Genomic DNA, 15,794 nt, shown 5'->3' on the forward strand with positions numbered 1-15,794 from the left:
ATGAAGTCCATAATGACAGTTATTTGAAGTAAATTACAAAGGTGCGTTTTGAGACTTTTGGCAACAATGTTTTGTCAAAACTTCAAAGCAATCGGCCAAGAACTTTGGGAGCTTAACGATTTTGAACAAACCAACATTAAAGTTTTAGTAACGTTTCCTCTTTTGTTACATACATATTACACGTTTACTATATTGTATGAAAGAAGGTGTATAAAACACTTGGGTATTCAGTTGCAATATTATGTCAAAATTTCAAAGAAGTCCATGAAGAATTTTTGGAAATTTGAGATTCTGAAGAGACAAACATCCACTTTTGTACTTATTGAGAAAATGTTGATGTTCTTAATCACACATCTCTGAAAGTTTTCGACCGATCGATTTGAAATTTTGACAGCATAAGCAGGTGTTTCTATTTGCCCGTTTTTTGAATATATGTAATATATAAATTTATATCGCTTTTGTAAAAGGTGTTAGACGCCCCATGGATTGTAACCCATGGAGAGAGAAATGATACGCCGGGACGAAACTACAGTTATTTAATTAATTTATTTATTCTGACTCTCAGCCATAATACACTCCTGGAAATTGAAATAAGAACACCGTGAATTCATTGTCCCAGGAAGGGGAAACTTTATTGACACATTCCTGGGGTCAGATACATCACATGATCACACTGACAGAACCACAGGCACATAGACACAGGCAACAGAGCATGCACAATGTCGGCACTAGTACAGTGTATATCCACCTTTCGCAGCAATGCAGGCTGCTATTCTCCCATGGAGACGATCGTAGAGATGCTGGATGTAGTCCTGTGGAACGGCTTGCCATGCCATTTCCACCTGGCGCCTCAGTTGGACCAGCGTTCGTGCTGGACGTGCAGACCGTCTGAGACGACGCTTCATCCAGTCCCAAACATGCTCAATGGGGGACAGATCCGGAGATCTTGCTGGCCAGGGTAGTTGACTTACACCTTCTAGAGCACGTTGGGTGGCACGGGATACATGCGGACGTGCATTGTCCTGTTGGAACAGCAAGTTCCCTTGCCGGTCTAGGAATGGTAGAACGATGGGTTCGATGACGGTTTGGATGTACCGTGCACTATTCAGTGTCCCCTCGACGATCACCAGTGGTGTACGGCCAGTGTAGGAGATCGCTCCCCACACCATGATGCCGGGTGTTGGCCCTGTGTGCCTCGGTCGTATGCAGTCCTGATTGTGGCGCTCACCTGCACGGCGCCAAACACGCATACGACCATCATTGGCACCAAGGCAGAAGCGACTCTCATCGTTGAAGACGACACGTCTCCATTCGTCCCTCCATTCACGCCTGTCGCGACACCACTGGAGGCGGGCTGCACGATGTTGGGGCGTGAGCGGAAGACGGCCTAACGGTGTGCGGGACGGTAGCCCAGCTTCATGGAGACGGTTGCGAATGGTCCTCGCCGATACCCCAGGAGCAACAGTGTCCCTAATTTGCTGGGAAGTGGCGGTGCGGTCCCCTACGGCACTGCGTAGGATCCTACGGTCTTGGCGTGCATCCGTGCGTCGCTGCGGTCCGGTCCCAGGTCGACGGGCACGTGCACCTTCCGCCGACCACTGGCGACAACATCGATGTACTGTGGAGACCTCACGCCCCACGTGTTGAGCAATTCGGCGGTACGTCCACCCGGCCTCCCGCATGCCCACTATATGCCCTCGCTCAAAGTCCGTCAACTGCACATACGGTTCACGTCCACGCTGTCACGGCATGCTACCAGTGTTAAAGACTGCGATGGAGCTCCGTATGCCACGGCAAACTGGCTGACACTGACGGCGGCGGTGCACAAATGCTGCGCAGCTAGCGCCATTCGACGGCCAACACCATGGTTCCTGGTGTGTCCGCTGTGCCGTGCGTGTGATCATTGCTTGTACAGCCCTCTCACAGTGTCCGGAGCCAGTATGGTGGGTCTGACACACCGGTGTCAATGTGTTCTTTTTTCCATTTCCAGGAGTGTACATCAGGAATAGCTAGTTGGAGGCGTACAATTGCCTTTCATGCGAAATAATAGATCTCCACAATCGCTGAAAGTGCAAGGAGGGGGCCAAGAGTGAATGTCCCTGTCAAATATGTCTCCGGATGCGACCGTGATGACAGCGTGGCAGAGCAGCTGGCGATATGGTTGAGGGAGCTGGGATTTCCCTCCAGCGAGCAGACTGCTCCCTGCCCCGTTAGCGGCTGCTCTTGTGAATAAGGGCAGGCTGCCCCATCCCTTGACAGAACAGCGGACCCTGTACTGCACACTGCGGTGTTGCTCTATGTGTCAAATGGTTGTTGTGTAGGTTTTGATAAAGAGACGAGAACACTTTAGTACACGAATACCCAAGTACTTACGCTCTCCATACTATGTTCGTTTAGGGCTTAAGGCAGGAACTCTAAACACTTCCATGGCTGCAAGAGATGAAAGGCTTCCATCCTTCCACTAACATACTTCAGTGTCAGCGGTTGCTATGCCGTGCCCAACTACATCTGCTTCACAACGCCCATCAGCTAAGTTTTGCTTAGAAACTCATAACACGCTCTTTCTGCTTACGGCTGGCTCTGTTGCAATTCACTTAAGCTCTGGTGTACTTTTTGACCGAATATGGTCGGTACCAGTGACAGTTCCTGTGTCAGAACACAAGAGCACGTGAGCAACCTAATTTTAAAATCTTTGCGGATTTATTGGTTATTACTCTTTGAATGCTGTTAAACATAACATAGATGCGCCACCTAAATCTACCGCGCTGCTGCTCCTCTAGATTCCGTGAAACATGGTAAACAGGGTCACGAGTACACATTCAGATGTGCACGTTTTAAGGAACTTTTGCGCATGCGCAACTCGTTTGACATAATTGCCTTAAGGGCCAAATACATACGGATATTATAAAAAAAAGAAAAAGTGCACAGTTGATGATGTGCGCTGCCAGCCCTTGCCACTCAACTACAAGTTTACGTGAATGACCAGTTGTTAGCACACTGCGACAGACTTTTATCCATATATTCTCAGCATAAATCATGCTACATGATAGCACACTCCATCAAATATGCTAATTCACTCAAGCATACTGCAGTAAAATTGGATCGGAAGTGAGTAAATGTTAAAGTTGTACTGACATTAAGCTTATTATGTGGGTTTCTGAATGTGTTGTAGTATCTTAAGTTATGAATTGAGGTGCTGCGAATCATGAGGGTCTAAAGCTCATCACCGTCGATTATGAGACTGTAGCATTTATTCATGCTTTTGAAATCTGTTGATCTGATGGTGAATCAGTTTATCTGCATTTTCAGCTCACATTGCATATTAATGTTCACTTAAATGTGTGATCGACAGTGGTGTGCCTTAGAACATTATGGATCTTAGCGCCTCATTTCTTCTAGTGAAGTGACCATGCTGGCTGACATTACTGCTTTAGTTTAATCATTTTCACAAATGACAGTTTGAGTTCGGAGCTGGTTTTTTACTGTGCGGGAATCGGCTTTCATGTGCAGTGTAAATATTAATTACGTTGAATCTGTTTTCAACTCTAACAGAAAAGGAAAGCTATAAGGACTGATCATGAAACGTTCTTCAGTAATTCAGTCGATAGAGTACTTGCCTGCGAAAGGCAAAGGCCTCAATCCGGCACATACCTTTAGCCTGCCAGGAAGTTTCATATCAGCGCACACTCCGCTGCAGAGTAAACAATTCCATTCTGCAAACAGAAAAGTAAAGTACCAGATAGGTGGCTGGGAACTAGGGCTTCCGAGAACAAATTATTTTATTAAGAGAGTAACAAAATCAAATAAGCGTGACTACAAGCAAACATTTAACAAGGAAGTGTACAGTTAGCACTAGTTGTTGTGTGGGGCAGCGTATGAATATATGATTTTCAGTCCGGAAGTAAATACTAAAACTAATAGATCTCTTAGAGATCTTGCCTTTTTTCCGAAAAAAATGGAAAAGCACGAAATCTCTATCTTGCACAAAAATGTGAAATGAAGAATTGCGTAAGCTTCACATTATTTCCTTATTGCCCTAAACTGCACGTAAATATGTACAAAGCAACCAAGTTCCACAAAACAATGCTTTCCTTCTTTTGTCTGATAAGTTATGTATCACATTATTATCATTATTATTATTATTATTATTGTTATTATTAGTGGCACTGCCTCTAGTTGTAGAAATTTGTTGATAAACATAGCTGTTGAGCAGCAGATGCTATTAATTTCACACTCTCAAATAATCTGAATCTAAAAATTTGTTATCGCCTAGAATGTACAGTCACGAACCGCCACTGGTTCGTACACTACATTTCCCTTTTTTTTTTTTATCAAGACTCGGTCCCTCAGATCGACCAAAATAGCTTGTCCTTTACAGCAGAGTTCCTGTCAACAAGCCCTTCTCGACCTATTTCGCCACCTAAGGATTATTCGAACAATTGGTTTCCTTAACAATATCACTTAATCTCATGCAATTCCCCAGGGTTCCTTGCTCTGCTCCTGAACTCAAACACCATGGAACTCACTTTATTACTAGGAATCTTGTACGGCAATTTCTAATTCACTGTTCCAAATTTGCATGCTAAAGTGAATAAATTATCCTTAATACTACCCCCTTGTGCGTTCGTCTTCCTTCTGGTAATTTTATGCTCGGGGTACACAATCCACTGGAATCTGAACAATGGCTGCGTCTGAACTGTCTTATGCTTCGTCTCCTGTGTTGCTGTGGTGATTAGTATGACAATAATAAATGTTGTCTCCTACCCAATACAAATTTAAAAGCTGCACAAAGGTTTCCATCGAGTCTCGTCCTCCTGCTAGTTCTGAAGCATGTTAATAGACTGCATTAATCCCGGCCCTAGAGTTGGATTTGAGATGGCTAGATTTACGTCAGGTGGCACTTCTGGCCAATACAAACGAGGCTGCGAAATATTCATGTGAGTTATACCTGAAATCGTCGCTGGCAGGTGGAAGGTAGGCCCGTTTATTTCGGATGCTGTTCCATTTCATAACAAACCACTTCTGTTTAATTGTAGCTTCTTTGTGGACGTAATCTTCTCCTGTTCGAAACAACTGGCCACCACTACCGTCTTACCAAAGGTAGAGTACAATCAGTGCCCATCGACTTGCTGAAAGTACAATTCCGGCTCCATCACTTTTTATTGCATTGTTTTACGTTCTGTCCCATTAGCAATTTCACTGCGCAAAAATCTTGTCCCCCTCTCATTACCATATTCGGACAGACTGTGATTTCCCCGCGCTAGCATTTTTGTAATAATGCTTCTTCCATTTCTACATACCTTCCCCTTGTCTTTTATAATTAATAACAGCTACTACTTTTTTACTCTTACAAATTTCTTCTTTATCCCCCACTTGACAGGATACGAATGACTTATGTAGCACTCGTAACGTGCTTGTATCCGTGCTGCTTGTACATAAACTGAAATGTAATCTCTCCCTGCATCAGTTCTCACCGATATTGTGGCTACCTTGAAATAAACAGGTAAGTTTCTGTGCTTAGGTTCTAAAACCAATCCCAACTCCGGAAGCAGTTCCTTCTGTACTTTCTTCTCACCCTCTAAATACTGCTCCGACGACGGAAAGTTTACCCCTAACTGACCTCTTATAGCCTGCTGCATAACCTTCTGCAGTTGTGTTACTTTCCCTCATGTTTCCTAAACACTGTCTTCTACGAACTGCATTCATTTCGTCATTACTACTTCTCTATCTGAGACTTATACTTTGGTTAGCAATTCCCAGATATTCTGATTAACTGCCCGTTCTGTAGCTCTGCCCCACCGTATTACTTCTCCAGTCAGTTATCGCAGTAGTCGTATGTTATTCAATATATTCTTCTCTAAATTTGCAATCTGTGAAATGTGACAGTCACATTCGTCTTTGTTCCCTTTTTCCCACTTCTTAACCTCTAGTACAGTGTCGTTCACCTTTCAAATGTCTTGCTCTTTAGCAGTGCCAAATATTAATTTCATAAGTCGACCTCCAGAGTCGATCCAACCCCTCTTCCTTCGTGTATGTGGAATAACCCAGAGTACCAGTATCATCTCACTCCTTAATTTTTCGTACACTCCATGTACTCTCTCATATACAGCGGCACATTCTTTGAGTATCCCTTGCATTTACGTTCCCTGACGGAATTTGTCGAATGCTTCTTCCTATCTTCTAATCTCGCTACGAATCTCCCACGCATTGAACACCACCTGTATCACTCAGCGATACCTGGTAATCACTACGTTTTCCTGCCTGACTAACAGCATTCTCCCTAGAATGAAATTTTCACTCTACATCGGAATGTGCGCTGATATGAAACTTCCTTGGCAGATTAAAACTGTGTGCCGGACCGAGACTCGAACTCGGGACCATTGCCTATCGTGGCAAGTGCTCCACCAACAGGCTGTGGCTAAGCCATGTCCCCGAAATATCCTTTCTTCCAGGAGTGCTACTTCTGGGAGGTTTGCAGGAGAGCTTCTGTGAAGTTTGGAAGGTAGGAGACGATGTACTGGCGGAATTAAAGCTTTGAGACCGGAGCCTAAGTCATGCTTGCGCAGTTCAGTTGGTACAGCATTTGCCCGCGAAAGGCAAAGGTCCCGAGTTCGAGTCTCGGTCCGGCACACAGTTTTAATCTGCCAGGAAGTTTCATATGTGCGCACACTCCGCTGTAGAGTGAAAATTTCATTCTAGAAACAACCCCCAGGCAGTGGCTAAGCCATGTCTCCCCAATATCTAGTGCTAGTTCTGCGAGGTTTGCAGGAGAGCTTCTGTGAAGTTTGGAAGGTAGGAGACGATGCACTGGCGGAATTAAAGCTTTGAGACTGGAGGGTAAGTCGTGCTTGCGCAGCTCAGTTGGTACAGAATTTGCCCGCGAAAGGCGAAGGTCCCGAGTTCGAGTCTCGGTCCGGCACACAGGTTTAATCTGCCAGGAAGTTTCAGCATTCTCCCTCCCAAGTGCTGGTAGCGTAACACATCCACGCCGACGAAGATCAGTAGGCCGTCTAAGAACTACATCATCTCGCCTTCTCTTCACCTCACCTTACAGGTAAGAATACCTATCGCTTTCCTCCCCATTACATTAACTGCGGCTCCGCAGATGCTTACACTGATTACACTAAATCTATACCTAAACTGAAAAACAAAAAAATTACTGTCTCCTAGTCCTTATTCCACAAGGGTTACCCGTTTCTATTTCGTTCACAAACTCTTATTTATCTTCCTGTATCTTTCTCGTCACTCTCTCTCTCTATCCGCATGTCCTACGCCTGGACTAACTTCCAGAGTCCCTTGAACAGTTTTTAACCACCTGACATGCACAATTATTGTTCTCGTCAGCAACTGATTCTTACATTTACTGACAAATTCCTCTAGTGCATGGCACTATTTCGTTTTGTATACCGTGAATTAATCCTTCTTTAAATTCTTCTAACGGTTGGTTGATAAGAGGAAGGGGACCAAACAACGAGGTCATCGGTCCCATCAGAGTAGTGAAGGATGGGGAAGGAAGTCGACCATGCTCTCTCTAAGGAACCATCCCGGCATTCGCCTGAAGCGGCTTAGGGAAATCACGGAAAACCTAAATCAGGATGGCTGGACATGGGTTTGAACCTTCGTCCTCCCGTATGCGAGTCCACTGTGCTAAACTATGCGCCACCTCGCTCGGTTTCTTCTAACGTTGTGGCTCTCTTAAGAGCTTCTGTGTACCCTACATAAGTTTTAGCTTCCCCTGTTATTCTTAGTTTAGCAATACTCATTAACCTCTTATCAGACCAGCCTTTCATCTCAGCCAGATGTCCAAGATCTCCAAAAAGGTCTGCACATTTTCAGTTGCCTTACCAGAAAATGGAGCAATTAATCTTGCGACTGATAAATCTACACTCCGCTGTGACGATTGTGGTTCTACCAACCTATGCATTTCTGTATAATCCATTGTTAATTCTGCTGTCTTTTCTAACAACACGTATACTGCTTTCGGTTCTGGCACATCCTGCGCCTGTGGTTCTGTTGAAGCTTTGTCAACACTCATTTTGAGACGTAACATTCACATCTAATCATGAGCCATCTCGATTCGCCGCATCGACAGCGTCGGCTGTTGCTATACTGCATCAAACTTGCTCTGTTTTACAACACCTATAGTCCGAGTTTTGCTTCGCAATGGCTTACATTCTTGCCTACCTGCAACTGACTCTGTTGTAACTCATTTCTCGCTCTGGTATACTTTTTGACCGAATACGGCCCGTAAAGTATACAAGGAAACGATGTTATAAAAAACTCACAAAATGTAACATCTACTTACATTATACTTAAGTCATTAAATAATTTAGAACGTAAAAAGATGCCAACACTAGGATTCATGTTGTGTCAGTTGTTCAGAGTAATTGGTCAGGAACTTTCGGAGAATAATGAATTTGAACAAACCACCAATTACCCCTTTAATAACGTTTCTCCCTTTATTACACATATACCAGACGGAGTTCCAGTACCTATAAAAGAGCTCGTGAGTATTCCAATGCGATCTTGTCTCAAAATTTCAAAGCAATCTGAGAAAGACTTCCGGAGATTTGAGATTTTGAGGAAACGAACATTTACGTTTGCGCTCGTGTAGAAATTGTACACTCTCCTATTCGCACATCTCCGATAGGTTTTAAGCGAATGCTTTGATATTTTGACACAACGTTGCGTTGAAACATCGTGTCTTTTCATATACCTAATAAATGTGATACATAATTTTTTATAAATTAAAGCAATAGGGAGAACTGTTACAAAAATCTTAATCTCTTACAATTTCATATATGGTTCAAATGGTTCTGAGCACTATCGGACTCAACTTCTGAGGTCATCAGTCCCCTAGAACTTAGAACTACTTAAACCTAACTAACCTAAGGACATCACACAGAACCATGCCCGAGGCAGGATTCGAACATGTGACCATAGCGGTCACACGGTTCCAGACTGTAGCATCTAGAAACGCTCGGCCACACCGTCCGGCAATTTCATATATATACGATAGAGAGTGTAAGAAAATGAGTACCTAAAAACAAACCTTTTCAGAATGCAGCGTTGTGTCAAAATTTCACAGCAATTGCTCAAGTACTTTAGGGAATATGTGATTTAGAACAAACGAACATTTACATTTTTTTTTTTTTTTACGTAGACGATCTTCAACGCACACAAGAAGCCGACAATTACAGGCAATACCATTTGTATCAACTCATGTCATCCATGTCACCACAGATATGCTTACATTAGAATGATGACAGTTACGGTTTTCCGCTTCGCTTTATCGGACCATGACTTACATGAAGAATTGAAGATACTAATGTTAACCGCAAGTCGGAGCGGATGCGACCCAATGGTGATATATTAAGTGTGTAATAGGAAGTGTCCTGTTTAGCCGCCAAGAATGATATCTACATTACTCTGCAGCAAATTATACCTCACTAAATTAAAAGTACTTCGCAATCACATACGTGAGTAGAGTGTCCCTCAAAATAACGTATGTCTTTCATAACATTACAGTTAATATTGGTTTGACTACTAATGAAACACTAAATTCGAGCCTTATGCACAAAATAGATGCTCTAAATAATTTTCCAAAATCTGGAACATGCAATCTAAAATGTAGTGATTGCGAACCCTGCTACGTCAGCTAGACGGCACGGAATTTCTTCACAAGGTATAGGCAACATGCTAATTTAAGTGAGAATAATACTTTGTCTTTCAGTATGCACTTACGTGAGAATGATCGCAGCGTTAATAGTATGGGGGACAGCCTTATTATTCTCCACGAAGTTGAAAAAGGTAGCGGTATGAATATACTGGAAGAGCTAGAAGTATACACACTTTTAAAAAGGCAACCAGAACGTGTGTTAGATGGGCAAACAGAGCTATACGACAGGAAGTACACTGACAACTTCAAGGTGTTCATTAACGAATTTTAAAGTCCACGTCTTGCTCTTAACTCTACATCGGTTATCGTCTTTTCCGTTTGTCTTACATGACTGTTGGTTTTTCTTCCTTTTTGCCTACAATGTGATTCGATTACTCTTGAAGACATTGTTTTAAGCTTAGTATATCTGGGTAGTCCATTCTTGCTCCGGTTATACAAATCATGCAGTATAATACTAATTTTAGGACTCACGATTTCGTATGCTGTATTCGATTAGTTTTTTAATGCATATACTGTCTGTTGTTACTCTATTCGACGTATGCGACCTTACTAAAAGTGCACGACTACCTTGTTCGAGCAGTTTACATTTTAGCGCAGTCTGCTCAATGACTGGGATTATAAAGATCTAAAACTTGCTTCCTTTGGGATCTTTAACTACTTCTTTTTTATTTCCTGATAAAATGATATAACATGTCAGTTTCATACGTCAGTTACTTTTATACTTTTACATCTGGCAGTCGTGATTTTCTGTTATGACAGCAATGGGTCTATACAGCCACCAGTGTACTGGTCTATTATCTGCTTTTAAGATTTTCTGACATGAGTCCTAGAAGAGCGTAAGTTATTTTGAGCATGAGTAACTAAACTCATTTCCTTTGAAGTGCTCTTCATTGTTTTCATTCTCATGTAGGTCTTAGTGACACGAACAGCGTACTGACGTTCACTCACATGCAGAGACACTGCAAGTAACGTATTATGTGGTTTGTCAGCACGTCACATTCATTTGATTACTCTTTCGCCGACAGCCGTATCCAACGATGATATAACGTTGTTCTGCCACTAATATTTCCCCTTTCATCGCAAACAATAGTACCACGTTTAACAAAGGTAGGGTTTAATTGTCAGCACACGATTTCAATTATTCAGTTCAGTTATTTTAGTCTTCCACATGTTCCATTACAGCAAGTTCTTTTGTTTCGTAATCGCTTTGTTTATTGCAGTCGGTCACTCCACGTGAGCACATTTACTATTTTTAAAATGTTGCATACAATTAAATCACAATCATTTCTGTAATGAGTTACACACTCTTTCAGGTGTCTAACTTCGGTGCAAACATGTGTAAATTTGGTTTCAGTTTTTTTATTGTACGGTTATGTGGTATGTTCAAAATAACTATTTTAAATTTGTTAGTAACGCACGAAATGGACTACCCAGTTCAATTAAGTTCAATTATTTTACATGTTCAATACCGAAAAGTTTTTTGTTCTAACTATTTTTATTCTGTAGTCATGATAATTTTGTATGATCACAATTACTGGTTCTTTTAATTGTGTATATTTATTACACAACTGATTGCAAAATAAGTTGTATGGATTTATCATCATGACGATGTGGCTTTGTGGAACTACTGACATTTGTTTTCTTCTATTATTAATAATTTTAACAAGTTTAACATAGCTTGCTTCAAATTCTTTACTAACAACGTACAACGAAAATCATTACTTTGGTTGCTTTAGTTCTTTTAGATGTTAAGCGGAAGTGTGTCAATCGTGGCTACGATGTTCATGACTTTTGATCGTTCTGTGAGACCGAAATTACCGTTTACGATATTGTTACATAATTACAATCTAACTTAATTGTATAGGAGGTTCGTTCAATAAATAATATAACATATTCGTATCTGCCAATTTTGGTTAAAAAATTGCGGAATTAGCTGTGAGACATCGTGAAATATTCCTTTCTTGCTCTAGAGTCTCTTGAAGTTCCGATTGAGAGCAGTCTCTGAGTTTCTTTTCGGGGAAAGAAGAGCGTTGCAGATATTTGTAGGCACCTGCTTAATGTCTACGGCAATAAATAAAAAGCAATGTGAATCATTTGGCGGGTAATCTGAGATTATCGCAGCAAGAAGAACTTGGAAACCTGTCCGATTTCACGCCTGCCGGCCGGCCTCATTCGCCTGTAATTCCTCTAATGTTGGACTTAGCGTTTTCATAGCCAACGAACTTCTCATTCTCTATGACAATGCAAGGTATCACGCAATCCTCTGGACTTTTCTTCCTCCTTGCCCCTTCAGCCCGGGTCTCGCACCTTCCGACTTCCATCTGTTTGACCCAATGAAGGATGCACTCCGCGGGAAGCAGTATGTGGATAACGAGAGAGGTTACTCACGCAGCAAGATGTTGGCTGCAAATGACCAGAAGAGGGTGTTACACCGGAGAGAAGGTAGCCCCTGAGAGCCGGCAACCCATATAACACCACATAGGACCAGGTTGCCTATGCCCAAAGGCGTACCAAATGCACCATGGTAAACACTGGCTATTTACACACAAGATAATGGAAACAGACATTCCGAGCACTACTTCCCGTAGGGGGAGCTCAAGCCAGGGCTTGCAGGAAGTATCACTACGCCGAAATCTGATTGGTAGGAGCCAGCTATTTAGAAGCTACACCATGGGCCTGAAGTTCCCCTACCCCATGCGGATCCTGTATGATCTCATCCCCTTCCCCCACCTCCTCCTTTTCCTTGAAAGGATACGGATCCTGTACACCTCCCGTAAACTTGATCCTCCTCACCCGCTCGTCTCCCCGATCTTCTCCCACCCCTGCCCGCTGCCAAGCCTGTATTCCCACGTCCCACCCGGTCTCCATCTCTCCACCCTCCTTACCCTTTCCCAAGGTGGCTTCCGCCAGCTCCCCCTCCCTGATGATGTCCTCGTCCCCTCCGTCTACCCCTCCTATCAACTTCGACCCTCCCCCCCACTTCCTGTGTCCTTTCCTTTAGGCACCCTCCCTCCCTCCCTTCCCTTCCCTTCTCTTTCCTCTCCCCCATTCCTCCTCCCCTCTTCCCCCGGGCTTCCCTTCCCCCTTCCTCCCTCACCCTCTCTCCTCTGCCCATGGCATCTCTTTTCTCTTCTCTCGCCTCTCCTTTCTCCTCCTCCTCCTCCTCCTCCTCCACCACTCTTGGCAGGTCCCTGGACTCGTACACGCTCAGTGGACTTTCGCGCGCCGGAGATCATCGCCATCTGTGTGTTGTGTGTGTGCCTCGATTTGTGTTTAGTGTTCTGTCACCGTCACGCCTCAACTGTTCACATGTGCCGTCGCCGTCATCCGTGTTATGTGCGCCGTGTCCCCAAGTGTTACTGTTTTTTCACGTCCAGCGTGAACGGCTTCATGTTTATTGTTTTTTGTATCTGCTTTTTTTGCCCGCCGTTTTTACTGTATAGTCTGTATCACCTATGTGTCATGTTATTGTTCCACTTAAGGCTGAAGAGCAGCGTAATATGCTGCTGCCAGCCCGCCTGTATCAGGTGATTAAAATTACAATAAAGGAAAAAAAAGGCCTGAAGTTCAGTTCACGCTGGATGCCGACCTCGTGTACTGCAACCGTCGAAGATTACGTCTTCGTCTCGAAGATGGATTGTTACTAGCGTGTTAGTGTATTACCACGAACCTTTGTGGAAAATAAGATGTGAAATTTTGTTTGCCTCAATTAGGAGATATTTTTTCGTTATTGTTACCTTACATTAGTATGTTCAGTCATCAACCTTGTGAACTTACATTAATAAAAGTTGTGTTGTGAAAAATTGCGAATTATCAGTCACAACAGAGGGCAACCATGCGAGAAATAATAGTGTAAGAGAACCACTGAGGCGGGTTTCGTGTATTATTAAAATTTATTCCAGGTGTCATGCTCAACAGAATCAAGGTTATTTCATACCTGTTTGGCCAAGTAAATCCAGCAGCCCTTGCGTTTCATAGGGCAAGATTAAAACTGGTAAAAGTAGATAAAAGTATTCAGTTCAACAAACGTAATCGTGTAGTGGTGAGGTGGGTTTCATGTACCATTAAAACTGTGTCAGCCGTGATGCCCAACATGATCAATTATCATTCAAACGCACTGTCTGTGAGCATGACCCAGAGCATGCTTAACATATACAGCAGTTTCGACAGAACCTCGGCTGCAAAGAGGAATATCCAAATAACCGAAACTGTTTTCAGCCCACAGCTCTGGCAGTGACGTAGTGCAGCGGTTATGGGCTCGGCCATGTTATTAGTCAGACGTATTAAGGTGGTTTCACTGTCGTTTGTTAGTCAAGGAGTGAACTAAGCCAGTCACCGCATAATGAGCTCTACTGTAGTGGAATATACAGGGTGTTTCATATAAAGTGTACGCCACTTAACTTACCAAATAATAAGTGACATTAATATTAATTGAGGTACGTCCACCTAAATAACGTAACAATTCCTGCGGAGGTATGGACACAGATTAGTGAGTTATGTTCCAGATAGTTGCAGCAGCGAGGTACAATTTTTAAATAGAACATTAGTTTTTTCCATCATGTAGTTGATGTATTTGAACCATCTGTGTACAGCCGGCCTGGGTGGCCGTGCGGTTCTAGACGCTAAGTGTGGAACCGCGTGGCCGCTACGGTCGCAGGTTCGAATCCTGCCTCGGGCATGGATGTGTGTGATGTCCTTAGCTTAGTTAGGTTTAAGTAGTTCTAAGTTCTAGGGGACTGATGACCTTAAAAAAAGTTAAGTCCCATAGTGCTCAGAGCCATCTGTGTACAAATCAGTTTAAATCACGTTTTCGTCTTGTTTAGTTTAGGAGCTAGAGCCCTTTGAGGTATTATGGGTGGATGTAGTATACTGCTCACATTGCTTGGCTGTGAACAGAGGTATGATCTGGTGGCAGAATTCTTATGTAAGTGAGGTGTTCAAATACGTGTCCTTTCCCCTCAAGGCACAATCCAGTGCGCTTTCTTAATGACCTACGGACAACATGTAACGACGCCGGTGTCATGGAGCCACAAGTTCCCTAGATACGCCGTTTAAAGTCGTCCGGGGTGGTGGGTTTAGTGACTCAAACACGATTCCTAAGATACCAGCACAAAAAGAAATCTACTGTATTATATAGGGCCACTGTGCTGGGCATTTATGTGGACCATGGCTCTCCACTGACCTTCGAGGAAATCCATTGCTCGGTTCCTGCACATCGTGTAGAGAATGGGTTGGGTGACCATTATGTTGCATCCATATACAACCTCTAACGTGTAGACAGACATTTTCAAGGAGAGAACCTAAACTGTTGACCTTAAAAGCCGAATACATTTCACCTGTAAGTGTACCTGCGAATTCTACATCTACATCTACATCTATACTCCGCGAGCCACCTTACGGTGTGTGGCGGAGGGTACTTATTGTACCACTATCTGATTCCCCCTTCCCTGTTCCATTCACGAATTGTGCGTTGGAAGAACGACTGCTTGTAAGTCTCCGTATTTGCTCTAATTTCTCGGATCTTTTCGTTGTGATCATTACGCGAGATATATGTGGGCGGTAGTAATATGTTGCCCATCTCTTCCCGGAATGTGCTCTCTCGTAATTTCGATAATAAACCTCTCCGTATTGCGTAACGCCTTTCTTGAAGTGTCCGCCACTGGAGCTTGTTCAGCATCTCCGTAACGCTCTCGCGCTGACTAAATGTCCCCATGACGAATCGCGCTGCTTTTCGCTGGATCATGTCTATCTCTTCTATTAATCCAACCTGGTAAGGGTCCCATACTGATGAGCAATACTCAAGAATTCATCTACCGATGATTCCTGTCATCGCCAAACATTCCGTACCATCATTAATCGACAATCTCTATTGATAATCGACAGGATGTGTTCACTTAAGATTTACTGAGGCCCTGGTACGCATAATACGACGGTACACTGCACCATAGTGTGTTAAAGTATATTCCCCGGAGAACATAACACTATGTAAAGAGTCCAGAGTGAAATTATGCACGGCCCATTCGCAGAAAATAACTCTCGGATTGAAATCTTCTCGTACAGCTTGTGTGTCAGGCGGTATGGGTGAAACCTATGACTCTGCACTATATGACACACA

Source organism: Schistocerca cancellata, chromosome 8 (assembly GCF_023864275.1).
Source record: "Schistocerca cancellata isolate TAMUIC-IGC-003103 chromosome 8, iqSchCanc2.1, whole genome shotgun sequence".
In the NCBI taxonomy this organism is placed as follows: Eukaryota; Metazoa; Arthropoda; class Insecta; order Orthoptera; family Acrididae; genus Schistocerca; species Schistocerca cancellata.